Source organism: Anas acuta, chromosome 5 (genome assembly GCF_963932015.1).
Source record: "Anas acuta chromosome 5, bAnaAcu1.1, whole genome shotgun sequence".
NCBI lineage: Eukaryota > Metazoa > Chordata > Aves > Anseriformes > Anatidae > Anas > Anas acuta.
The window spans coordinates 61,165,370-61,192,687 of NC_088983.1; the positions used below are offsets into that span (position 1 = coordinate 61,165,370).

Consider the following 27,318-nt stretch of genomic DNA (forward strand, 5'->3'; position numbering starts at 1 on the left):
TATATAATATATCTCACAATAGTTCTGGGTTAACTGCTCCTTTATATAGGTTTCTTTCTAATACATTTGTGTCAGCAGATTTTTATTATTAAGTTTGTAAAATCAGCAGCATTTCAAACTCTGCTTAACTCTCCACAACATTAACAGATTATTTAAATATTTGAAGGTATTGACTGACTTTGTATGAAGAAATCAACACAAAATCCATACTTAGACGTATAAATTTGTTTTTCTAACACCGATAGTCAGTTTACCCAAGCACATACATCATTGTCTCTGTCACTGCAACATAGCTGTGCTATACCCATGAGGGAGAAAGGGAAGATTTTATGTATGAATCGTCTCAATCCTGCATGCCTTATGCGCAGCAAGAAAGAGTATTAAAAACAGAACAAAAATAACCAAAAGAACATACTGAGCCCTAAAATAAATTGTTTGAATTACACATCTATTTTGCTGTCATGAAAGAGGATTCTTTCAAAACCTTCTCCAGTCAAGGAAAAGATTTAGCCTTGAGAGTACAACTCTTCAAATCCGAACTGCCACAAAACATTATATTGTGCATCAAGAGGTTTTACATGTTCTTGCAAGACCGCATGTTTCTCCAGTAATCAAAGCTAGTAATTGGTGCATTTAATATTCCTGTTTAGGCTTTATTTATTTTTAAGCCATATGAGACAGGACATGGAATAGGACTGTAAATTGCTTAGAAATAAGGCCTCTTACACAGGTGTTAATCATGACAAACAGGTGATTAATATTTAGAAATTGGAGAGCTAGGGAATACATCTTAGCCAAAAAAAATAAGAGGAGAACCAGTGTCCTGATCACAATTCCTCTTTCCATTTCCCTGTATAAGAATAGAAAGCTGACCTGTGTACTATCTGCTGTCTATATCACTGCTGCATTCCTAGCTCTGTTCTAATGGGATTAAGCCAAGCAAAACTGTCAAAAGGCTTGCAACAGCTTGCAGCTGTGAAAAATCCCAAAATTCAGGCATTTAGACAGTTATTCATCTTTATGAACCACAGGATTCTGTGGGATTTTTCGTGCCTGTTTGAAATCATTTTTCAGGCAGTATGAGATCCTTCTTCTGTAGCTTTTTCAGACTGCTATTATCACCTTCCTATAAAGCGGTGACGTTTGACATGAATCTCTTAGCCAAAACCAAATTCCCTTACAGTTAGCCTAGGATATAATAATCTCTCCTAGTCTCTCACCCTGCTTGGAGACTTCAGTTCTATCACTGCACTCTTCCAGTTTTACACTAGAGTAAATCTGATTGAGACGATGGTGAATTGTGCACTTGAATCTTGGGTTGAAAAGGACCTTTGAGATCTCTTGCAGATATTACTTTTTATTATGGAAAAAGATGTGAACACTTTTTTCCAACAACTACAGCAATGCTGGTGCAATTCTATATTCTCTTCATTCTCAGTGACCCATTTCTTACTACTGTCCTACTAGAATGTTTGTGCATCCACCATATTACAACGTCTTCTTTCACTCCCATGTATCTCAAGATATCGTTACAAGCTTTGCACCTTTTGCCTATCATTATTAGAAGGGTGGGTGCAAGCTTGGGGGTAGATCACTATAACATTAAGTCCCTGAACAAATGTTTGCAGACTTAAGGCCTAAGTTGTCTTTGGAGAGAATAACACAAAAAATAATCCCTAAGCGAATGTTTAAATAATTTAAAATATTATTGGCAAGAATGACAGTGGAATACATTTTTTTGGAAATTAATAATGTGGTTTCCCTAGCAATTTGGAAGGGTGAAATCATACTATTATTGTTGTTACACTTCTGGTTTTGAGATGTGTAGAAACACAATGAAAGGGGCTGTACAATCCTTCAAAAAGTAGATTAGATACTATTTAAATCTTCTAGAGATGTAAACTCTTTGGAAGATGCTCATATATTACTGCTCAGGTAAAGACAACAGTAGAGAACCAATATGAAACTTATATCTTACCAGTACCACACTAAAGAGTCAATAGCAAAAAAACATGGTATAAAAACAAAATAATGCAATAACATTTCCCTGTGCCTGTGTCCCTTTTGTTTGCAAATACTGCTGATCAACTTTACAGAGTGAAAAATTGTTTGTGTTATCTTTAAGCCCAAAGGAATTTTTCTTTTGATTTTTTTTATTATTATTATTACAAACTACAATTCCATTTGGATGGAGTTTAGAGTTTACTAAGGAAAATGAACTGCAGTCAACCAATCTAGTAAGATTTTGCACCATATAAGATTCCTTTCTCATTTGTTACTAGAATACAAGAATACCCTCAGTAAATCATCCTCCAAAATAACAGTACCATCACCACCTTTATTGATCATAAGACTGATAACTAAGAATCAATTAGTTATTAAACTCTGCCAGGATGATCCTCCGAAAGAGCTGCGTACTCTTTGAAGAGGAAGAAAGAGACCAATAAGGAATTTTGATCATCTGCCAAGCACAGGTCTTCACAACTGTTAAATCCAAAAAATGTATTCCCCTGTCATTCTTGGCAATAACATTTTAAATTATTTAAACATTCACTTAGGGATTAGTTTTTGTGTTATTCTCTCCAAAGACAACATAGGCCTTAAGTCTACAAACATTTGTTTGGGGACATAAATGCAAACATAACAGTATTTTCACTACTGAATTTAGATAAATCACCGCACTGTATGAAATCAGACATATAAATAATGCTTGCATAGTCTGACATCTTAACTCTGTCTCTTTTTATGTACAAGTCCTTTTATGTAAAGTCCTATTAAACAGCAAAAGACAACAGAGAGCAACAAGGAGAAGGGAATGCGGAGGGTCTATGTCTTGCCTCCAAACAATTGCATTTGCTTCATGTGGAATTGTTATTGCAGCAGTATTCAGGAACTGTCAATATAGAATACAGATAGGTGACTGCCCACTGTGCAAATCTTGATCTCCTCTAGCTGCAACAAAATAATGACGCTTCACGTAGAATTGGTAGACCTGCTTCCTGACGAAGAGGCAAGAGTCAGGAGTATATACACGGGGAGAGAAAGAGGGGCAGAAAGGCAGGAAAACAACTGTTCATCCAAGCTCCCATGAACATACTAAGTGAAGGGTTATTTAGAGACTTTATGCTTCAAAAAAAAAAAAAAAAAAATCTGAAGCTCTAAGAAAATAAATTCAGTTTAATGAGACCCTGCAGCAGTCAAAATGCTAAAAATTGTTCTTCAGTTGAAATAAAATACTTCCTGTATCAGATATTTGACAATGAATGATATTAATCTCCAACTTAACCATCTGTTCTGCCTTGGCTAAAAACAAGGTCACACTCTCCTGTGTGGATTATGGAAATGATGCAAGCATGCACGTGTACTGGGTCTGGCTGGGATGTTAACTTTCCCTGCAGCAGCCCATACAGTGCTGTGCTCTGCACTTGTGGCTAAAACAGCAGTATTATCACACCAGTGCTGTGTCTGCTGCTGAGCAGTGCTGGCACAGCATCAGGACTCTCTCTAACCCTCCTAGGGGCTAGGCAAAAAAGCAAGAAGAGAAACATCACCAGGGCAACTGACCTAAACCAACCAAAGGGATATTCTATACCATATGATGTCACACTCAGGAATAAAAGGTGGAAAGAGGAAGAAGAGTGGAAGGGGTGGGCTCTCACTGTGAAAACATCAGTCCTCCTCTGAGACTACGGGCGTTGAGGCCCTGTTTCAAGGACATGGTCAAGCATCACTCATTTATGGGAAGTAGAGAGTAATTTCTTTCCTCTCACTTCCACATAGCCTTTATTTGTTTTGTTTATTTTTTCCCTTTTTCCCCATTTCCCTTTTTCCCCCCCTTTCATTAAGTTGTTTAGTTAATAATAATCTTTCCTTAATAACTATTATTTCCTTTTAACTAAATTATCCTTATCTCAACCTGTGAGTTGTTCTTTATTTCTTCCCCTCCTCATCTAAGGAGGGGGAGTGAGAGAGCAGTTCTGGTGCTTAGCTGCCTTGCATGGTAAAACCACCACAGCATGTGTATAGTGTTCTTGCTTTGTGTATCTTTCTGTCCTTGAAATAGATCTTTCACCTTAGATTGTGTCCCTCTATGAAAAGTAGAGTAGGGACATAGTCTAGTATATGAGGGGGTTTCTTGTCTTATTTGCATGGATGTAGAACTCTAAAAAGAAATAGGACAAAATAAAATTATTTAAATGCGTAAGAAAATTTTATTTTCAAAAAGACAGTCATCTTATGGAAAACTAGAAGGAATTAATAGAAAAAAAATACAGTTGAGTGGAGCAAGAGGGTTGAGAGACTTATTTGCTTTGAAAGTTCCACTGCAGAGGAATCAGAAAGCTCTGTTTTTAATTTGGAAGTTCTTACAGTATAATCCTAGAAAAGGCCAGTTGCTAGCTGCTGACTCCGCAAGACTCCCCTCACACTACTGGTCAGAGAGTGATCAATGAAAATTGACAAATGACACTGAATGCAGAGTCAGCCCTACAGAGGTTTAGTTTAGTGAAATTTGCACACAGAAGAGTCAAAGCCAGAAAAACAGAAATAAAAACCACTGACACAGTCCTCTATGCAGTAGGAAGGAAAGATCAGAACATGAAGGCAGCAAAGGACACAAAGGGGCAAATGGATGGGTGGAGAAGTTCAAAGCATTTTATTGTCTATAGTTTATGGACTGTTAAAACTATTGAAGCACATGATGACTAGGTTTAGCGCTGAGAGAGGGATTAAGAGGATGGAGGGATAAAACGAAGTATGAAGAGTAAAACTGCTTGCTTGTGGAGTTCTCCTCAAAGGAGTGGTTAAGACAAAGGACATAACAGAGATTCCCCCTGGACAGTTGAGCTGGGAACAGTTTTCTCAAACTTTAAAGCTGGTGGGAGCAGAAGATCTGAGTTCAGACTTTCCCTAAGTGCTAGATACAGAACTTGAACCCAACATTCTCTAATTGAGAGAAATGAGCCCAGTTCCATCCTAGAACTTTGTGCTGATTAACTGAATTTATTTATCAATTTAGGAACCAGAGATGCTGGTACCAAGGCTGCTAGACTAGACATGACAGTGAAAAAGGAACATCATCATGATTAATCATGGTATCAGTGCTTTGTTTCTCATTACAATATGCAACATACACCAACAAAATCAACAATCTTGCATTTTTACCCTTCTATTCCAAGTAATATTTTTCCCCCTACATTTCATTTAATTGTAGAATACTCTGTTGCTCTTTTACTACTTTCTACCTCACCAACTTTTAAAATTTATCCTATCACAGTATGGAACAAATAAAAGACAGTATTCTGTTCTGCAGAGAGATAACAACCTAAGACAAAGACTCTCTCTCTATATTCCAAGACAACTGAAATTTTAAGTGTGAGAAGACTTTTTTCAGGTAAGCATCCTGTCAATCCCTGAAATGACATTTTCTTACACCAGCCCTTTTATGAGCAATCTCACACTTTCCTGAGAAGGGCAAAAGCCAGTTTAGTTAGAAAGACACCTAATTTTAAGGAATTACTTCAGTTCAAGTCAGTTTCCACAGCACATAGCTTCACGCTCCCCAATACAGCAAACCAAGTTCTTTACCCTGCCTCTAGTGGGCTTTCAGCTCAGCATCATTGTAACTAAGACAGACAGACAGGTCCATCCTAAATAGGTTTTGATGACTAAAAATAATCCTACCACCATGACTTTTTGTTGTTGTTTTGAAACGCAGTTGGCAACACAACTGCAGCATGGTTTTTGATGTTTAGAACAGAAACTTTCAAAAACCAAACCCTAAAGTTTGGGTTGATTGTACTTTCAACCTTATACTATCATTTGTAAAGTGGCCTGTACATTACAAAGAAGGTTTTGAGAAAGAAGTATTGGCACTATCTTTGCAATTTATCTCCTTTTAGGTAAAATATATTTTTGAAAGTAAACCTTAGAAGCTTCTAGAAGCTGCAGACAATGTTTTGGAGTTTTAAATCTTTTAAACTAAGATAACAAATATCAACAGAAACAGATTGTTGGAACAGATGGAAAGCTTAAATATTTATTTTATACGATATCTTAATCATTCAGCCAGTTACAAAACATTATACCTAGTCTGTTTCTGCCACTGTCCTAGACTGAGCAAAATGGAAAACAATATGACAGTGATAGCAATAACAATCTGCTCTTTGAAAGTATACGGAGTACAGTGAAGGAACACAAGTTAGTCAGATGGTAACATCAAGGAAGGTCATAAATGGTTTGTGCTGTGATGACACATTTGAATAGTAACATATTCCAAAGATAGACATCAAAATGGCAAAGTGGCAACCAACAATCCATAAAACAACAAGATGTGATTTGTAGTGCTCTGTGCCAACTTCCATTTATGATAGCTAGTCTTATGGCTTTGTTCAGACTCTCCTAACACTAGTGCAGCAGCTGAGAAAACTGCTTTCAAAGTGGCTTAAGAGCAACAATAAAAAACATTTGTTCTTCAGGTCTGGATACATTAGCATGTTTGATACAGAGAGAAAAACGATCAGTATTAAGAATTTTCTAATAAGAGATACGTAGAGACTATTCCCCTTGCTAGCTCCACTGTTTTTCCTTAAAACTGTGATGCATGTTGAAATTACAAGATACAGTGAGATTGAAAATAAATAAATAAAAGATTCACCACACTCTAAACTGTCTGTTCAGAGCCCAGGCTTATTAGCAAGGCAACTAAGGAGTTGACTTCAAGCGTTCCGCTCTTTCAATTCTACCCCACTAGGAAAAAGAGTTGTCTTAGTCTCATTTTTTCATCGTTCCTTACAGATTTAAAAAAGAAAGATAGAACAAAATATTCAAGAGATTGCCCACATGGAAAATTTTCACTAGAGTGAAAAAAAAAATACAATCACTATAATATAACTTACGTAGCTCACTGTGGCTGTTTGTAACTCTTCCCTGTTTTGAAGGTAGTTTTGGTTCCATAACCCAAGACTCATGAGATGGTTTTATTTAAAAAAGGCAAAAAAGTCTTCTAAAATCAAGAAAAAAGTCTGGATACTTACACTGAAGATTGTGTGAAGAAATGTGTATTAAGTTGTGTCCCCAGCAATGTCGAGTCATTGCACTTGATTTTATTAGTGTTCAGTCTCAGGTTGATATGTTTCTGATTAATGAAGCATCTGTTCTGCATCACAAAACAACTGAAGGATACCCTTTTAATGTCAATGAATTGTGTCCAAGAGTTAATTACTATGTGACCTTTGATCATGCTCTTGTTTTAGGACTATAAGTACTCGTGTTAAACTTGAAGAAATTTAAAAGTGAGAGAGTGTATTTCACTGAAATTTCACCCATGGCATATTTTGCACTAATATAATACCGTACATTTAAGGGTCTGAGGAAGGAGAAAAATCAAATCACAATGTTTCATCATAACTGTAACGCACATGCACATAAGACAGCGAGATCCTACAAAAACTCCATGATGCCAAGATTCAAGGAAGGCTCTGCTGACCAGCTCTTCTATGACCACAACAATCAAAGGAGAGTAAAATAAAGGAGTCTAACCACTCAACCCACATAGGATTTTGTCACTGCAGAGAAGCCTAAGTACAGATATAATGGTTAATGAAGTCTGCAAAAGGATAATCCTTCCATATGCAAGGTCTGTCTCTGATTCTAAGTTTCTGAGCTTCGATAACCCAAAGTTGGTCTTAAATGCACACAAACAACGTGCAGCCTGCCATGGGCTGTGTTTCCATGGAACTCAGCCAGAGCTACATGTGTCCTTCCTAGGAATACAAAACAACATTGAGACTATAACGCTCAAAAAAGTACATACCAGGAAAAACAATAGAATTTTGTTTTTCCTAGAATAAGCAACAAGATATGTTCTCAGTAAAGCCCTCTTTCTAAGGATATTTGATTGTTGTGCTAGAACTAGGAACACACACATCATCAAGATTGAGCAAGCTTGCAGCTCAGCTAGGCTCCACTTCAAACATTACAAAAGTTCTCTAGTTCAAGAACTAACTTTGCTTAGTTTTGAACTAAACAAATCTTTTGTTATCTCCCAGTACAAAATCCTTTGCAAAACACTTCCCAGAATTTGAAATACCACAGTTGATATATATATTTTTTAAAACAACTTGTTCCTAATGGAACTTGAAACATAAACAATGCCATTTTGCAATCTGTCACAGTATTCTCTCCTGCAACTGTTCAGCACGTTTCAGCTGATAATACTGGAGAATGAGGAAAACAGTGAATCTTAGCTTTGAATAACAATGACACAAAATGCAAAACACATAGTAGATTTACTCTGGTAACATTCTCATAAATTAAGAGAGTAATCTACATGTACCAACTCTCAATAGCATTTGATAGAGTACTGAATTAATAGTGTTATCTTAGTGGGGATAATACAGTCTCAGCGCTTACCTACCGATTTTATTCCCCACTTACTCCCTCCCAGCTTATCTATCCATAAAATAGTAACACCATGTACAGAGCTTTTTTGTAGTTTAGCCATATTTCTGTCAATTGCAGAAGCTTACCTACCACTGCAGAAATCTTACCTAGCAAATAAGTACAGCAAAAACTGTTTTAAACCCTAGGTCAACAAAATATCTATGTCATTGCCCCTCAGCCAGCCCATTCATCACAGCTCTAGCATCATGAGCAGATGGAAAGGATGGGGGTAGAGGACACCAGGGAAAGCAGGGAAATACAATCATGCAAGATACGTGCATGGCATCCTTTGGACTTCTGTTGCCAAAATTCAGGCATAGCCTCAGATTTACCCTTCATCTTGGGGATCACTGGCACAAAGATGAATTTGTAGTTAGTTGCGAAAGGAGGTAGCGTCACATTATTATTACTCTTAATATATGTATATTATACAAAACTGAGAATGTATAAAACAAATGGTTTAACTCCTTGTGCTTCTTTGCTCTGCTACTTTGACATCTTAGAGTAGGATGGTTTGGAAATACTGTAATAAATTGAATGAGACCAATAAATATCCCATGTTTAAATACCACCTGGCCCAATTGTTCTACTTGCACCTAACACACAGAAGTATACTGCTTCTGTTGTTCAGAAACTCATCCAGAAAATAATCTTGGGATAAACAAAGATACAGAAATTCATGTGAAGAACATTAAGTGGTGTTTAATGAGGATATAGTTTATTACTTTCATATATGTCCCTCACTTTCACTTGGTTTGAAAGCTAGGTCACATTTTCATTACCCATATAACTACAAGCTGCTATCCAGAAGGTTTTCAGTGTTCTTGGGGTCAAACCTCAGAAATAATTCTTTTCTTTCTAGTACGTTCCACAGTTATGGTTATTCTTCTGTTTACAGTCTGAACCACTCTGTGCTTGTCAACATTTCTATTTCTTTTTAATAGCACAAAGCATAGGTAAAAGTCCTGAGGAGTGACTTAAAAAACTGGGAACAAGGACCATGGCACAAAGAAGTCCACATGTTCACGGTGTTCATTCTGTTCTACAAAATGCAATGCAAGTGTCCACTCTTCCGTATTTAAAATCACAGCTTTGACTCCTTTTGTCACTCTTGTTTGGTTCACTGTCATCATCCCTGCAAGAGTTTGGCAACCAGAATCTGACAGAAACTGACAGTAATGCAGTCATCCTTTGCTTTTCTTACAGCGGCAGCTGTCAGAAGCTATACCACATTAAGCCAAAGTACTAGTCATCACGAAGCTTTTCCAACATTAAAATTTAAGAATATACCTTTGGAGAGTTTAAAGTAAGTTAGAATTGTCATTCATGATAGATAGAGAGATGGATGGATAAACGAATGGACGAGTAAGACAGAGAACAAGTGTTACAATGTTACATGAACAGGCCATTTAGAAAATCCAGCTTTTGCACTCCTGTTCTACAAGTTCCAGAAATACTGCTAACATTTCACAGCATAGCATTCCAGGCATCATGCATTGATCATACTAATAATATTAAGGAATTTTCTTGGCTTCTCAGTAGGTGTCAGATTAAAATTCTGATTTTAACACTTCAGAAATACCCCTACCATCCATGCAAGTGTTATTATACAATGTCTTGTCTTCTGACATTGATTCTGAGACTTGTAATTTTCAGGCCACCTATGCTCTGTACAGGCCACTATCTCTCTCATAGAGATCTATCAAAATCTGAATTTATAAACATGACCACTTGCAGGTACACATACCTTTCTAAGTGCTAGCTGGAAACAGAACTATGCAACCCGAAAAAGGCAACAAAATTTAGCTGCATAATAATAAAGAAAAGCCAGTGGAAGGGAGAGGAAAAGAAGGGCGAGGCTTCCAGTTGTGCAAATATATTTTTTTCTACAAAATTCCATCTAGCAGCCTATATATAAAAACAAAAAGCTAAAGAAATTCCATCCACCCAGACTAAAATATAACAATAAGGGAAAAAAAAAAAAAAAAGATCAAAATTAGAATAATAATAAAAGGAAGGATAGCAAATAACATAGAGTAACTATCAATATTCACATCATTTATAATACTTAGTATCCACTGTTTATGCAACTGCAGAATGGATATAATGGAAAACAAAATCTGGTCTAATGTGAACATTAAAACACATATGTTTCCATAGAATGTGTATCCTAGAGGTAGGAGTAGCTTATACCTACAGGACGTCTCATTAATATATAACGTAATAGATAAGAAATGATATTTAGTGAAAGAGTTTAATTAAGTTTCCTTGTTCCACAACCCTTGGCCTTTCACTGAGCAGCTGAGAAAGGTCAATTACTGCTAAATTTGAGGATGTGAGTTTCTTAAAAATAGCAAACAAACAAAAACACAAGCTACCCACACCTGAATTAACACCACAAGACAGTTCTAATACTTCACTAAACACAGGAATGTGATTCAGTGAGATCCTATGAGCTACTACCATATGTTTGGTTGTGAGAGAATTAGTGCCACAGAATTAACAGAATTTTCATCGCATTGGTACATTTTATGTAGTTTTGCGTCCCAGAATATTATTCTGCTCCTGTAGAATAAAGCAAGGGAGAAAATCCAGTCACCCAAAGTTAATCCTAAAAAACCTGCTTTTAACCCAAGCGCTTCGGGGTACCCAGTAAATCCATTTATCCCAGTGGAGAGGTAAAGTCAGCCAGTGAAAGCTTTGGGGGAAATCCACTTAATGTGAGGTAGATTGAGACAACCAAGCAGTTCAAAACAACGCACGTACTTTTATTCAAGGAACGCTCAGAGGCCGGACGTTCCTATACAAAAGCCATTTTTAATTACCTGATAAATTCCAGGTTAGTTCAAGGAGTTAACGACTTTCCACTGAGCCACTAACATGTTAAAAATCCGCTAAGGTGAAGAAAACTCATCACGTACTTCGAAAACCTTGACTTAAAGGTCGAGGATCCTCAGCTAGGATGAGGAGGGAAGACTTAAATTTCAACCCTTTTCCCCCGCCCTCAGGCACTAACTTTGTTTAACGCCTTATCCCTTACCTGCTCGGCGCCCAGCTCGGGATCAGTAGGGATCAGTAGGGATCAGTAGGAGAGGCGAAGCAGCATCGGGAGGGAGCCCTGTCCCTCTGCTGGCCGACAGGCAGCCGAGCACTATAACCCACCCCGACCCCAGCCGCTACCTGCGGGTCCACCGGGGTGCTAGGAGGCCCAGGAGGCCTCGCAGCCCTCCCTTTCCCGCCCTGAGGGGCCCAGGTGCCGCTAGTTTGCTCAAGTGTGGCCAGGTGGCTGTGGCCGGGTCACCCCTTGCGCTGCCAGGTGCTGCACATTGCAGTAAGCAGGTCGTTTGCTCCTGGCTGATGGTGCAGATTTTCTGTCCTGAACTCTCACACGCTGCCCCTGCGTATATGTATTTAAAAAAAAAAAAATGCTGTCATGGTTTCAGACCTTAGACACAGAAGCTGGAAGGGAACGTGCTCCTGCATTGCTAGCTGCGTGCATGCAGCATGCCGGCCTGTGCTGGGGCCCTCTCCCTGCACATAACCCTGAGGAAAGCAGCACACAAAATCAGATACAGCATCCACCACAGCCAGGTTTTACTGTCAGTCTTCATTCTGATATCCTGATTCTCTGCAATCACCTTTGGATTACACCGTTGCTGAGGAGGATTAATATGGCACCTGGGCTCTGCCAATCGTAATTAAGCCAGGGCCAGCTTCTCCTTGTTTAGTTATTAGGTTCAGGAGTAGGGTAGGACCCTGCAAAGCAGGAGCCCCAACGCACCTGTGCAAAGGACAGGTCATGCAGAGCCACACGTTTCCCATATGTAAAAAGTATTGCAAAGAGCAAAGGAATAAACCACTTTTTCCATGGCCATTCTAGGTGAAGTATGTGTCACTGGGTGTAAACTGCAGCAAAAGGGCATTGGGTTAGCCATTAGTGAAAAGTTTCTAGGCAATAAGGGCAAAAATAGAGACCACAACAGTCACACCGCGAGGCAGCCTATCAAATACTGCATCCAGCTTGTGCTAGGATTGCAGACTTAGCTCCATGACCCCTGGAAACCCTTTCAGCTCTGGTTTTTATGTTCCCATAGGATTATGTCAACTATACCAAGTTTAGGAGCCCCTCTTTTTACAAATGAAAAAATGACAGCATTGTATAAAAGTTTGCAGCCCTGCTTTTGAGACCCATCCATAAAAAAAAAAAAAAAAAAAAAAAAAAAAAAAAAAAAAAACCACTTTCATAATGTTGTATATGTATATGTATATGTTTCATAATGTTGTATATGTATATGTATATGTTTCATAATGTTTCATAATGTTCTGAGAAAGAATTAGACATGAATTTAAATATTTTTTAGTGCAATTAATTCTGAAACAGTTGGGACTACATTTGAACTACTCAGAAATAATAATTTCTCATACATACCAACATTCCCTCTGAATGATTCAGCTGACACTTGTAGAAACAGCTATTAGCTCAGTATAAATAGCACCACTTTTTGGCATTTTACACAATGCTCTGCATTCCAGCTTCTAGAAATTTCCTACAGTTTCTGGATAGCTGTTTTTGCTTATACATAGCTTCTCTCTGCCTAGTTCTTGAAAGCTATTAGAGGGATATCTTCTAATACAGGCAGCATAGAAAAAGCAGAATGTGTTTTTAAAAGGAGAAAATGATTTGAACTACATAGAGCATGAGGTTTTGTCTTTAGGAAAGTATTTTGATAGTGGATAGCCTACTTCTAAAAGCTCTGCCATGTAAGCTACAATTTCCTTTTTTTTTTTTTTCCTAAACTTATTCTGTTCTATTAAAAGTACAGCTTTGTGCTGTGGTGTGCTCTACAGTATCCATGCATATCAAGAAATGGTGACAAGATATAGAGGGACAGCAAGACTATTAAATATCCATCATGCCACTCTGGATCAGGCTTAATGCAATCAGAAACACATGACTACATCAACTTATCTCCTTTGATCAAATGTGATTAAGTAAGTCATTAATTTTCAAGACAAATAAAAAATGCAAGATCATTCTATTATAAATGTAAATGCCTGTCTTCTTAAATGATTTTTCTAAAGGAAGCCCTTCTAATACAGAACTTTGTATACTTCAGAGAACAGTTGTTTTAACATTGGTTTTAATTTTAATGAAACATTATGTATTTGTATGCATGTCTTCTTTCCTTTTTTCTCACACTGCTCATGTTGTCAAGCAAAATTTGTGCATCAGCTTGATCAAGATAATTTCATTATACCATTGTTACCATTATGACTTGGGCAATTAGTAGTTTATAAGAATAAATTTATAGCAATCAGTGATTGAGGCACATTTGCAGTAGTCAGGGTGTAATAAAGCCCAATCAATTTCTTTCATTTAATATGTAGGCTGTGACCCTAGTTTTGATGAGAACTCTTAGCTATTTCATCTTTAAATAAAAAAGAATGTCTGCAAGCAATTATAGTGGTGTGTTAATTGGATATTCCTTTTTATCTTTTATACTACAGAATGCATTGCTAACGAAATCCTTGTTTTCCCTCTCATTCCCTTTCTCTCTCCCTCTCTGTAATGAACTGATATTGACTTGGTGTATTTTGCTAAGACAATGGGCCAGATTTTGATTTGCAGTAGCACTGGTGTAAATCTGGAGTGACTTCTCTAAATTAAATAGAATTATTGCAATTTATAAGCATATAACTGAAATCAAACCCTACTCCTCTTTTTCCTTTTTTTTTTTTTTTTCTGTAAATATCAGAGGACCCGATTGTGCAGCCCTTACAGAAGCTGAATGCTACTTCAAGCTATGATCAGTTATTGTCTTATATACAAACTAAAGTATGAACTAACACACAGTATTCAAATGGATGATTCATAAGCTTAAAACACAAGGAAGGCTTAGTCCTTGCCTAAGGTACTTCATTGCATTAATTCCATGCTGATTAAAGGTATCGGGTGATAGATGAAAGTAGTACACATTACATGTGTAAGAAATGAGACTGCAGCCCAGATTCAATCAGCATTACGCACGCCAAGTCACACAGCTTCCTGTTCCACCCATGGACCTGAATAGGTCCATCGTTTCAGGAACAAGTTTCTGTACAGGACTAATGTGGGCTAAGAGTTCAGATAAAACGTTTTCTGTCTGGAGTGTGTACATATTGGAACAGTAACCCCAGAATTTTCCTGATATTTATTTTCCCACAGAAGGTATTTAAAACACAGGGTAAAAATTCAGCATTTCCTCTGTTTTGGTTTGGTATTTTGAAGACGCTTATTTCACCATCAAACAATAAGGAAAATGACAAATATTTTAAATCTCTTCAGATATTTAACAATAGTTTTTGTTACTGTTTTCTGCAATAAAATGCTGGAATATTAAACAAAACTTGATTTTTTACATTTTAACAAGAGAAAAACTTACTTTGGAAATGTATCATCTATTTTGTATAATATCAATAATTATGCAAGTAAGATGTTTTACAAGAAACAAAAATGTTACCATTTTTCATTGCCAATTTTCATGTCCTGTGTCTCTGAAATTGAGCTAAAATTGTTTGTGTAAAATTTCTCATTTTAAACATAAAGCTAGAAAACCATCAAAGCAATCAATTGCAGCACTATCTGATGAAAGGAAAATACCACTGATGATTCCAGGGCTCATACAAACAACAATTCTTATTTAAGTGTCTCCTGATCTACTCAGAAGCTTTACTGTAGTTCCATGATTTATCAGTGCTTGCGATAGTTTATTACTGCAGGCTTTATTTCTAGCATAATTGCAATAAACATTTTACTTGATGTTTTCTGAGGCTGGGGGGATGGAATCCTGAAATCCTTAGTCCTTAATCGAACAAAAATTCCACTGAAATTAATAGGAACATTACTTGCACAAAAACTCAGTGAAGACTGAAGACACATTGCCTAGCACCTCAGTAAATGTATCCCCCCCATAAGCAAATTTCAATTAATCGAGGGGGGGTGAGATTACTAAATGACAGAAATGAATAAGAGATCCTCAAAGCCTCAAGGCAAATGGTAAAAGTAACCTAGCTCAGACAAATGAAGAGCAAGTAAAAAAACACTATCAAATCAAGCAAGCAACGCATTATGGGGGATAGGTCTTGTTTATCAGATAGAAATATCGTGCTGGGGTAAGTTTAAGAGTAAGACAGATGGGTATACATATATATCTATGTATGTAGATATGCACACATATATGTATTGTCTGGTGCTGTCAAAGTGCTGGTATGAAAGAAGTGATCTTTAATGACCAGTGAAAAGAAAGAAGAAAGTGATCTTTTTTGACCACGTGACAAACCTTGTTCCTTTTGGGGGACTTCATGTTCCAACTACGTTCTGATCATTTTGAAGTGCAAAGAAAACATACATTTTATGGGTTTCATGTGACTTTGAAATCAGCTTTTCTGAGTTTAAAAGTAAACAAAATTTGAATTTTTAATGCTTGAAGATAATCCATGTTGAAATTCACCTATATCAGGAGTTTTCTTACATAGCTACACATGCTTCAGAAGAATACACAATGGCAGTTGCTTGTGTCTAATGGCTGGGAATACTGTGATGAATAATGTTCAGGTTATTTAATTTACAAATTTTGTTACTTTCCTAAGTTATTCACAGTCTAGGGGAGGGTCAGATATAAGGGAAGGATCCCTTTTTAGTAAAGGCAATTGACAAGGTTGTGGAAGAATTCCAGCTCTCAGTTCTGACATGGATTTCCTCTCAGAAAATTGCTTAGTTGACCCAGGCCTCAGTTTCTCAACTGCAAAATACCACTCCCTAAGCAAGCACTTCAGGTTTTCCTTGTTAAGAGGTTGTAAATAATTTTTGTAACTACAGCCCTAAATAAAAAGGTACAGCAATATCATTTGAGATAAAGCTGTAAAAAACCTGTAAATGCATCATATTGATAATTAGCAATTTGACAGTATTTTCTCTTGTGCTTCTCTGTAGCTCTCCCATTGCAACAGATTTTAGGACCAAAACCTGTCCTGGCTTTAGGATGGGTTTTGATACCACAACTGGTCAGGCTTTTTCCAGATTGCTAGGGGACATCTGGACTCTGTGTGAATATGAAAAAAAAAAAAAAAAAAAGGAAAAATAAAAAGAACATAGCACATGTGTGTGTATGTGCATAGATATCTGAGGAAAAATACACACCTAACAGTATAATTCTATCCCTCTAAAACAGCAGACATATGGAAAAATGCCCAAGAAAACAACTTTTCAGAAATTTCCCTGACTCCTGAGGCTTGTGATTAAAAAACAAACAACCAAACAAATAAATCAGTTGCACCAATTGATTTTAATAAATTAACAGTAAAATACTGTTAAACTTCAGCGATACTCTACTTACTGATTTTGTTTAACTGAAAACATCTAAGACTTATTTGCTACATAGGATTAGCCTAGTCAAATATGATCACAAGTATGAACTCATAGGTAACTACTGAAATACCCAAAGGCTTTGCAGCATACAGGAAATGTTTCAGAAGGTGTGCTGACTTTGCAGGTTTTTTGATATCACATTCGGTTACATGGTAATACTGACAACATATGAAAAGAAAAGAAAAATATTAGCCTTTCTTTTTCTCCCTGTGGGTAAAATATTGCAATTCAATCACACTGTTTGCCATCATATGCCAAAAAAAAAAAGTCTTCATTATGACAACAAGTTCACATCACATACGGTAAAACTGCCTGCTTTGAAAAGAAAAATGAAAATATTTATTGGTTTTCTAATTAAGATGCTGCTAACTGAATGGATTATTTCTACAGAAACTGAACAGAACAGTATGAAAATTCCTTGGTTTGAATTAGAATTTTGCATCAGTGTAAGCATTTGGAGATGTGCTTAAAAAATGAATTTAAATAATATCTTCTCTTGGTGTTATCTGGTTGCCAGATTTTATTGATTTGAATGATAGTTGTTTGCAAGATGGGGGCAAGAACAGTCTTCTTGTTGTCACAGTTGTTTTGTGCAGCTATTGATGTGATGAAACAATTTCATTTGTGGAATACTGTAAAGCAGCAGCTGCCTAATGGAAATGAAATACTTTAAGAAATTGCATGCATAAAATCTTCTAGGTGTTTAAACCTCTGGTCAAATGAGACAATTTATAATGTTAACAAACTTAATTCCAGAACAAGTTGTATCACAATTGGACCTGTCACTATACTACAAGTAACTGTCCCTCATGATTCATTATGACCCACCCCAGCTGACATGTGGACTGTGTGCAAACAGAGTGTGGAGAGTGAGTCGGGAGAGGGGAGATAACAGAGATAAATCTAAATTCATTCTGGAAGCAGTCACACTCAATGACATATTCACTGACTTCTTCAACAGCTCATTTGATAATGTTCTTTCTGCACTATTCATTTTTCTGAAAGATGAAAGCTGGCTGAAGATCTCATCTGCTCACTGATGCAGGGAGAAGATTTGAAATTAGCACAAAAATAAAAAAAGGGAGGGGTGGGGTGGTGTGGAAAGCAAGCACTTTCTGATTAACAGTTTCTTGGTCCTGACAGGGAAGGCTAAACACCCTGCCTTTTCAGGTCACCTTTAATTAGATATGCATTATAATTCTACAATATGTCAATGGGCTGGCTCTGCCTGGCAGAATTGTGCTTAGAGAAGGGGGAAATCATTAATCACAATAATTAATTGCTTGAAGAATGGAAACATTGTTTTCTGTCTCAGCTTGTAACATGATACATATTTGGATAAATTTTTTATTACTGTTCTACAAAAAGCTCAATCTAGGAGGTTAATAACATGAGTAGGAGAAGAGTGCAAAAAGGGTCAGTAATTCTTGGTCTTTTCTAAATTTCTGTTCTGAGATTCCTTTTTTTTTTTTTTTTTTTTTTTTTTTTTAAGTGAGGTAGTAAGGGGAGGAGCAGACAATGCTAATTGCATTAGCCAGCCAGAATGTTATATAGTTCATTACTGGAAATGAGAATTAAAACACCAGCTAACTGCTTTTCTCCACTGGTACTGAAAATACACCACACCTGCTTCTGCTGATTTGACCGACTTGTTAATTACCCAGAAAAATCTGGGTCAGTGTTTTATGACCAAATTAGTTACCAGTTAAAGATTACAATCGGCTTGACAAAAGGAAATTAAGAAGTGTTGCATTAAGGGGGGTAAAAATAAAAATGTAATACAAAATACTGTAAAAGAGTGTTTTCCCTTAAATCTCCTCTAATTTTGCACTAAGAATTTAAAATGCCTGTTAACATTTCAGAATTGTCAAAAAGTTTACCAGCTCAGAAAACCACTCTAGCCCATCTCTTCATGAACACAAGCAGCCACTGCATGTGTATATGTCATGATGCAAACACTGCATTAGCACTTCTGTATCTACTCTTGAATGGGGAGACAGAAACAAACTTTTGCTAACTCTTTCCTTCACCCCTTTTCACCTTCTTCACTGCAAATCCACGCATGAGCACACAGATTTTTCCACACGCACGTCCATATCAATGTCAGCTCAAAAATTAAGAAGTGGCAGTCCCACAGAGGACTACATGTTATTTGTACACTATGCCTAACTCTAGGATTAGTTAAATACTCATATACTTATTCAGCACTGCACACTAGGCCACTGTTCAGATGCTTGCCCTTACTGTTCGTATGACTCATTTCTTTTTCCTGATCACATCAACTCTCTTTTCTAATAAATTAATTAGCCATTTCTCCATCCAATAAACCTTCTTTATATTTTTACAAATTCATAATTTCTCTTATCCAACATCCATTTTTTTCACATCCATCAAAGACAGGAAAAGAGAGGAGATAGGAAGGGTGCATTCAGTAAGTTATATACTTACATGTATATGGTAAAGCTACTTCTTATTTAGATCAGGAGAAAGGACAAAGTATAAACAACTTCAAGAGACTTCACCAGTCTCTTTGACATTTTTAAATGTACTAAACTCCCTTAAGAAAAAAAAAAAAAAAAAAGAGAACATGCAAATGTTACAGGTACATATTAAGAGGCTTCCAAAACATTTGTCATTGACACCGCTTGTCTACATTTATGCTCTTTTTTCATCCTAGACAGTTGTGTGTGTTTTTTTTCTACCCTGAAATCATTAGAGAAAAGTGTATATATGTGTATATATATATATATATATAATAAAACTAGCACTACTCCTTTATCTGAAATGCAAAGGTCAAATAGAATAAATACAATTAAAGATAAAATGAATTCAGTACATTATACCATCAGATGGAGTAAGTAATTACACAAGTAAAAAGTGTTACTTTTGGGGAAGTTTACATAAGAAAATACCAAAAACAAACAGAGCAATGTGATCTGTACAATTTTTCCCCTTCAGAAAGAAATATAATTATGTAGAAAAAGAATTAGAAATTAAATACTTTTCTGTCCAAAAACAACAAAATAATATTTTAATTATATTCCTGATAAGTCCAAAATTTCATAAAACAGACATTCCAACAGTATGGAACATGATTATATTTATATTTTCTCCTCAAAACAGATGACAATAATATATATGAGCAGTATCTATTGCTATTAAACAATGGTTATGTGCAAGATTTAAACCAAATAGTGCCAGTCATTTAAGATTTTTAAAATTAATATAATAAGTTTCCAGCCATATTCAAACAGTTTTTCTTTTAATAAATTTAGAGCTTTTCTTTTTGGTTTGCCTACCACTTTAAGTTGTATTATATTATGTATGGAAAATGAGCCTTAACACTGTCAAATAAATTGCTACTGTTATGTATTCATTTTTATAGATATAAAGACCTTGAAATACGGTGGAGAATCAGAAGTTAGTAGATACTTCAGAAGTCATGACATATTCCCAAAGGAATGAGTATGAATACTTTTCATATATGATTGTGAGACAGAATCTGCATGTTTGGTCTCCTATGCATTGCTATGAAAGGGAAAATATTTGTGCTGTAAAGAACTGCAAAACATTGAAACAAAATTCCTATTGCAGCAGTTATTTGTTTCAGAAGGAAAAGCTGTCTACAGATGAAGAAGTTTGTTAAAAGGAAATGTCTTCATTAAAAGGAGCAGTGAAAAGGACAACAATTTTAAAGGTGTCAGGAAGACTTTTTATTTAAGCAAAAGCATCGTAGATATTTAAAGAAAAAAAAAAAATGAAAGAAAAAAGAAAACTCCTCAAAGCATTTTAAAAGACTACTGAAATTGCTGGAATGGTCAGAGTTAAAGATGAAGCAATGCCTATAAGCTACAAGAATTTTTAAATTCTATTAAAACTATTTAAAATTAATCTGAAACAAAATATTATTAAAGATCCTGTAAGACTTATACATGAGAAGTGTAATAAGAACAGTCAAGGAGTGATAGGATAGAACAGAAAAGTTAAAGTAACTATCTGCACAAAAATGCAAAAGACAGGAGTTGGAGAGGTTGCCCCAGAGCCTTTTCATGAGGAATACATCAGAGGAATTTTTTCTGAAAACGTAAAACCAGTGGAAGAGGTTATAGGAAAAAAAATCATGGAATGAACAATAACACATTGCCACAAACAGACAGAACTCATCCAAGAGTTCTAAAGAAGTGCAAGTATGAATTTGATATATTTTGGTTGTTGATATAAATTAGCTTAAATACAAAAGAAATTAAAGGTATGACATGTGAAGCAAATTCTCCATAAAATTCCAGGAGATTCTAGGGAGCTACAGAGCAATAAATCTGATTTCTACAACAGACATGTTGGTGGAAATACAATAGAGACTAGAATACAAAGGCAAGTTAGTAAATAAGATATAGTGGGCAACAGTCAAGACATTTTTGTAAATCAAAGTCAAGCCTCACAAATCTATTAGTTTAATGAAGGAGTCAATGAGCACATTGATAGCGGTAATCCAGTTGATACATAGTATATACCTGAGTTTCTAACAACCTTATGACAAAGTCTCTCACCAGAGGCTCTTTCTTAAAAGAGTTTCAAAGGAGGAAAGCATCAATAAGCGGCATCGACATCTATATTTCAATGAGTGTGAAAAACAGAACTCAATAGTCAGTTTTCATAAAGTACAAGAGTTACCAGTGGGAACCTACAGTGATGCATGCTTCTTGATGTGTTCTTGGAAGATTTGTAAAAATAGCAGAGAAGTTAGATATTTTTTGATAGCAAAAAAAAAATAATAATACTCAAAATGTATGATCAAAAGAAAAAGAAGAAAACAAAAAGGTGATCACAAATTGTTGCATAATATCTCAAAATATGGAATGACTACATGATAAACTGCTTGATAGAATTCAATTTGATAAAGTTCAAAGTTATCTATACAGGGAAAAATAAAAGTCCTAACTATGCTTCCCATGTGATTGCTGCTAATTTAGCTATAAACAATCAGGAAAGACATCTTGAAGTCTTTGCACATCTACAGTGATACTTCTATAAAAATGACTGCTTTGCCCAGGAGCACCTAAAAAGGCAAATAGAACATTAGGAATTATTTGAAAAGTATTAAAAGCTTAGAATTAAAAACCTTAATATTATTAAAGAAAAACATGGCATTCATGCAATTCTGTTCCTCCATCTCAAGAATGGTACAATATAACTAAAGAAGATGTAAGGGGGATAAGAGGATGATCAGAGATCTCAATTTATTTTCATTTAAAAAGAAATTAAACGGACTAGCTCACACAGAAACAGCTAAGAGATACTATAAAGATACATATACGTATGAATGATATGCAGAAGGGAATTGGAAATTACTGCTCAATGTAAAGAGTTAGAGGTATTCCATGGAATTTTCAGCTGCAAATTTAAAACAAACACAATTTAGCACTTTTTCTTTATATAACATATAATTAAACTGTGAAACTCATCACCAAAAGATATTGTGGAAGTGGAAAGTATAAATGGTTTTGGAAAGCTATTAGGCAAATTCATGAATTAAGCATTTACTAAAGAGTATTAAATAAAAAGATACAGTTATAACACCCAGCTCCACCGCAGCCTGCCAAACTCTGGGAGGGAAGAAGTGGGGAGTTATCACCATGCACTTGCTGTGTCCTTACCTGCTGCTATTAAAGCAGCTTCTACTTGTGAGACCACCAAGATCAGAATTAATAGATTTGTTTGATCTGAAGCAGTACAATCATTCATCCGAAATAGGTGTCTTTGTCAGAAGCTCTTTTCTGTCCTGCATGTGGTCAATGCTAAACCAATGAAGGAATGGAGAAAATGGAGGAAAAGTGAAATATCATCAAATTATTTTTTCGATGACATACATGCTTTCCGGAGCAATGGGTATCAATCAGAAATGTGAGTTAGAGCAAGACTGAGGAGTCACCTTAAGTATGTCATAAAAGGCCAGCGAATAATGACTCGACCATTCCTAAAACTTTATCCTTCATATCTTTTCTTGCATTGATAAGTTACTGATGCAGTAAGATATTGTCACTTTCTGCTCTAAGGGTTCCATCTTCTTGCAAGTAGATGGATGATGAAGCATGAAGGAAAATATGATAGTCATAATCTAAAGTTGCCATGTGATAATAGAGATTCTGCATTAGTAAACCATCTGTAGTGATTTGGGAATGTTACCTTCAAGTACTGTAAGCTTGTGCAAATTAACGCAATTACGTGTATGTCTTGATGTACTCTGTTATCAGATTCATAGATGAAGAGAGCTTGGAAAGAAGGAGTGAAAGCAAAGAAGAAAGTAACAATAGAACTCTTCTAACAGTAACATTTTCAGTATAATCTACAATTCAAGCCATGGTCTTTAAAGTGGCTGTAAAAGTAATTCTTCCCTCTTCCTTCATGAGTTCTAACAAAAAGAAATAATAAGGTAAATTTACCAAACACTTAAGGGCAATGTCTAAATCACCATCAAACATGTAAAACTTTTTTCTCTTCTGCCTCAGATACATACAGCATAACCTGTTAGCTGACTCAAATACTTGAATCCATGAATATATACCAACATGTGTCAAACAAGCTCTGCAGAAGTTTCCTATAGCTTTGAGGTTTGTTGCACAAGGCACTGAGTTTTATTAGCTACAACTGACATGTCCAAGAATATTTCTATTCAAATGAAGAGTCAGTCAAGCTTCGTATTAGACTTAGACATACTTTTTTTTTTTTGTGCTACACAGGGTTTGGTTATAAATTATAATATGTACTCAGACTAACAAATAAGAATATTACTTTATTCTCTTTTGGATGATAAGATATTTGTAGAAAACAGAGAGTAACAGAAAGTCAACAAACAGAAAGCAACACAACAAACTTACTTGCTCAGATAAACAAGACATAAGACTACAGAAAATTGTTGAGTTTAAAGGCAAAGTTGAGAGCTAACAGCTTGTATCCATGTATCAAAATATGGTACATATTTTGTTTTGTTTTGCTTTGCTTACTTTAAATCTGTCTAACTTCTCAGGAATTTCCAAGAAAATAAAGTGCTGTGAATGGGAGTAAAGTGTCAATGCAAGTTTAAAGAGAAGGAGAAACTGCTAAAAGTCCTTAAGTCCAGGCTCACACACAGAAGCAGCAAACCACTAGCACCCTGGAACCCCATACTCTGGAGCACATCTGCTGGGATAACACTGCAGCAGGCATGTTTAAACAGGCTCCTACAGAGCACATCAACTTTACAGACATTTTTTCATTCTCTATACACCTTTTGTGAAGCTCCTCAAGATTTTCTTCTTCCATTCCCAGTGTACATTAAAAAGAGGTAAAAATCTGTTTTAAGAAAAGTACTTCTTCTTCATGGAACAAAGAATATTTATTCTTGATTTATCTAACAGTTATTCTTTATAAATGAACCCTGAAGGATGTGTGCTATTTCTTAAAATCAAAATATAACCAGTTAAGGTTGTTAAAAGATGGTTATAGACATGATGCTTAAATATTTACAGTAAGTCAGTAGGAAGGGTTGCAAAATGGAAAACCGAAACATTTTTGAAGTGTCACTAAAGAAAATTTCAGAGTGCTTAAAGGAGTTAGGAACAAAGCTCCCAGTAAAAATACCATTTGTAAATTTCTTTTTTTTTTTTCTACTAAAATAAAAACCACCACAGAGGAGCATCTGCACAATACATTTGGCCCAAACATGAAAGTCAAAATTATTCTGAAAAGAATTGTTCACCAATGACTTGCCAACTTTTCCCAACATACCCATCCTCAATATTATACAGCTTCCTCTTCAGTTCATTTTAAAAGGCTCTGCAATTAAGCTTTCCTTAAGATACATACTTTAAATAATAATATATAAATACATTAAAATATATTATATATGTATTGTACTTTAATATAAGTTTGTATAAAGTTCTTTCATCAGGAAGGAAATTTCAGAGCTGGTTTATGCAACTGTCTGACCTTTTAGCTCTCATTAATATCAAAATAATAATTTAAAGTCTTACTGTTACATACTGAGAACAATCATTATTTTGATAAATTAGAGAGGCAACATTGAGAACAAGATTTTTTTGTTGTTGTTCTAATTCTGATTTAAGCATTCCTACAACAAAGTAGGAAATACCTACTCTCTGCAATACCTTTTAGTCTTTGTTTCTGTCCTGAAGATATTTCCCATCATGTTTCTGTGTCTAAGAGATGAAAGTATTGTTCTGAAATTTATTCTTTAGAATATATAGTTGCACTTTTAAGTGCACATGACAAAAGCAAAGTATTCCCCTCCTTTAAGAATTTAGCTAAAAATCATAATTGATTTGAGTAAATAGCACACATTTCTTGCATACAGTATTTATCTGTGGCATATTTTGAGTGCTGTTAGTACAAAAAATGAATGAAATATAAATATACAGTCTCAGTGCAATACAGACCATAATTACTACTCACTTTTGGCCACTAGTGAAGGAATCACCAGCAAAGAAATATTACCATATGAGGAGGTGGACTGAGGTAGTTCTGCAATTTGCCAATTAAAAAAAATAAATAAAAACAAACAAACAAACAAACAAAACCCTGCTTTACAGATTTGTGAAGCCACATATTCCTGCTTGCTTATACAAGCAGGAATAAAGTGCAAGAATTGTTTATTCCATCACAATTTCAGATTTCTAGAAAGGAAAATCAGGTTTTGAAGATTACATTTCTGTAGTATCTATTTTCCCCTATTTCCATACATTTTACCCTTCTAATCTGCAAAATAACAGAGAAAAAAAAATCATTTTCCATGTTGCTTAGTGCTACAGATGCTGCTGCTATGGAAACTACCCTTCATATGCCAGAAATAAAGACATACTGTTGATGAGCAGTAACTGCAAAGCAGCATTACTTTTTAATTTTTCCATTAGAAGTCTAATATAAATGTCTAAAACATTGTTTCAATGCATTATACATTCTTCTACTTCCTGTGAACTTTATACCAATTTTGACTACTGAATGTTGCAAGAGATTTCCATGGAGCTGGCAGCTCATTGTTTGAGACATACAAAAGAACACCGTGTGGTGGAAGTTGGAAGACACAGAACTCTATAATAACCTGTTTGTTTACAAAACAGAAATAACGACACTCATCTAATAGCAGCTCTACCTTGAACCTCTGGACACGTGAAAACTAATGTAATAAATATTAAATGTCGATGTTGGTTCTGATTATAAAGAAATATTCTGGCCCAGTGTGAAGTTCAGGGGTAAAGAGAAAGTGACCCCTCATCCACTGAAATTATGTGTATCACCAATTTACAGTTCATGTTTGTTGGGTCTTTAGACTCCGTTTCTCCTCTACTATCAAGGTGACAGTTAATGTTTCTCCTGTTGTTTCAATCAGTTGTATTTTGTCTAATTCATACTGTGATAAAACTATAAAATAATTCTCTGAATGGCAAATTTGGCCCTCATCATTGGTTGTGCAGATTCAAGTGAGAAATGTTTCAGTTCCTACCTAGTACTGCTCAACACTACCACAGTTTTAACTGTTTCAAGCTGAAGCCATGCTCCTGTTCTGTTTCTGCACAGCATCTGCCAAGACCTACAACCTACAGCTGTCTCTTCTATGACCTCGACACATGCAGTGTTCCCCAGTCCTGAACTACCAACTCAATAAAAATCTCAGGATGGATATCCAAAAATGAAAGGGGATTTATTTGTACATACACAGACACACATACATGCACATTTAGTTATGGATTGCCCTACCTGACTAGCTAATTGCATGCATCAGCACTTTGCTCAATAATGGACACATAATGTCTATGACATGAATCGGGGCCTCTCTTGTCATGATCAAGGCACAGATCATTAAGTGCTAATGAGCGAGGTGGCACTGAACGTATTTCCTTCTTTTTCTGATGAGGTTGTAAATTATACATGGAGTTTAGAACATCCCTGGATCAACGATTCATAATCCTTCATTCCTCAAGGAAGGAGAAAATTAGATTCCTTCCTCACTGTGAAGCAGACAAAAAAATGAAGCCTTCATAACCTTCACACAAAATCACCAAGCTTGGAAAAAGTTTTGTATTCAGTTCAACGTTAGTAGAAATGTGGGCATGTAAGATTGGGCTGCACGTGTCTGCATGTCTGCATGCAAGATGATGGCACAATACACCTCCTTTAATATGGGTGTTTTAGCATGCAGTTATCAATATAATGTAAGATTGGAATACCCCTTACATATTATTATATGAAAACTTAGTTATTCTTACTGGTTGTAGAGGTAACATGGGACATCTTCTCTAACTTGACTCCTAAAAATGGCACCATGAGGAAATCGTGTGTTATTTGAATAGCAGGTGAGTGATTTTAACACAGAAGTAATGGCAGTTGATGACAAGGACACTGGCTGACTTGGAAGAAAGTGCTAGTATTATTAGCAGCAGTAGTCATGTACTTGAGTTGGAGATAGGATAACAGAA

General features: G+C 35.8%; 1 long non-coding RNA gene across 7 annotated transcripts in view; it reads right to left on the reverse strand.

Moving 5' to 3' along the window:
* The window catches only part of LOC137857950 (uncharacterized), a 368,377-nt gene that overhangs the window by 236,389 nt on the left and 104,670 nt on the right, over window positions 1-27,318 (reverse strand). Inside the window, exon 1 of one of the 7 annotated variants that reach the window (XR_011097415.1) lies at window positions 11,483-11,689. The exons of the other annotated variants lie outside the window; for them this stretch is intronic. This is a non-coding gene — a long non-coding RNA (uncharacterized lncRNA). Of the gene's footprint in view, window positions 1-11,482; window positions 11,690-27,318 lie in introns of those variants that run through there. 7 annotated transcript variants of the gene reach the window in all.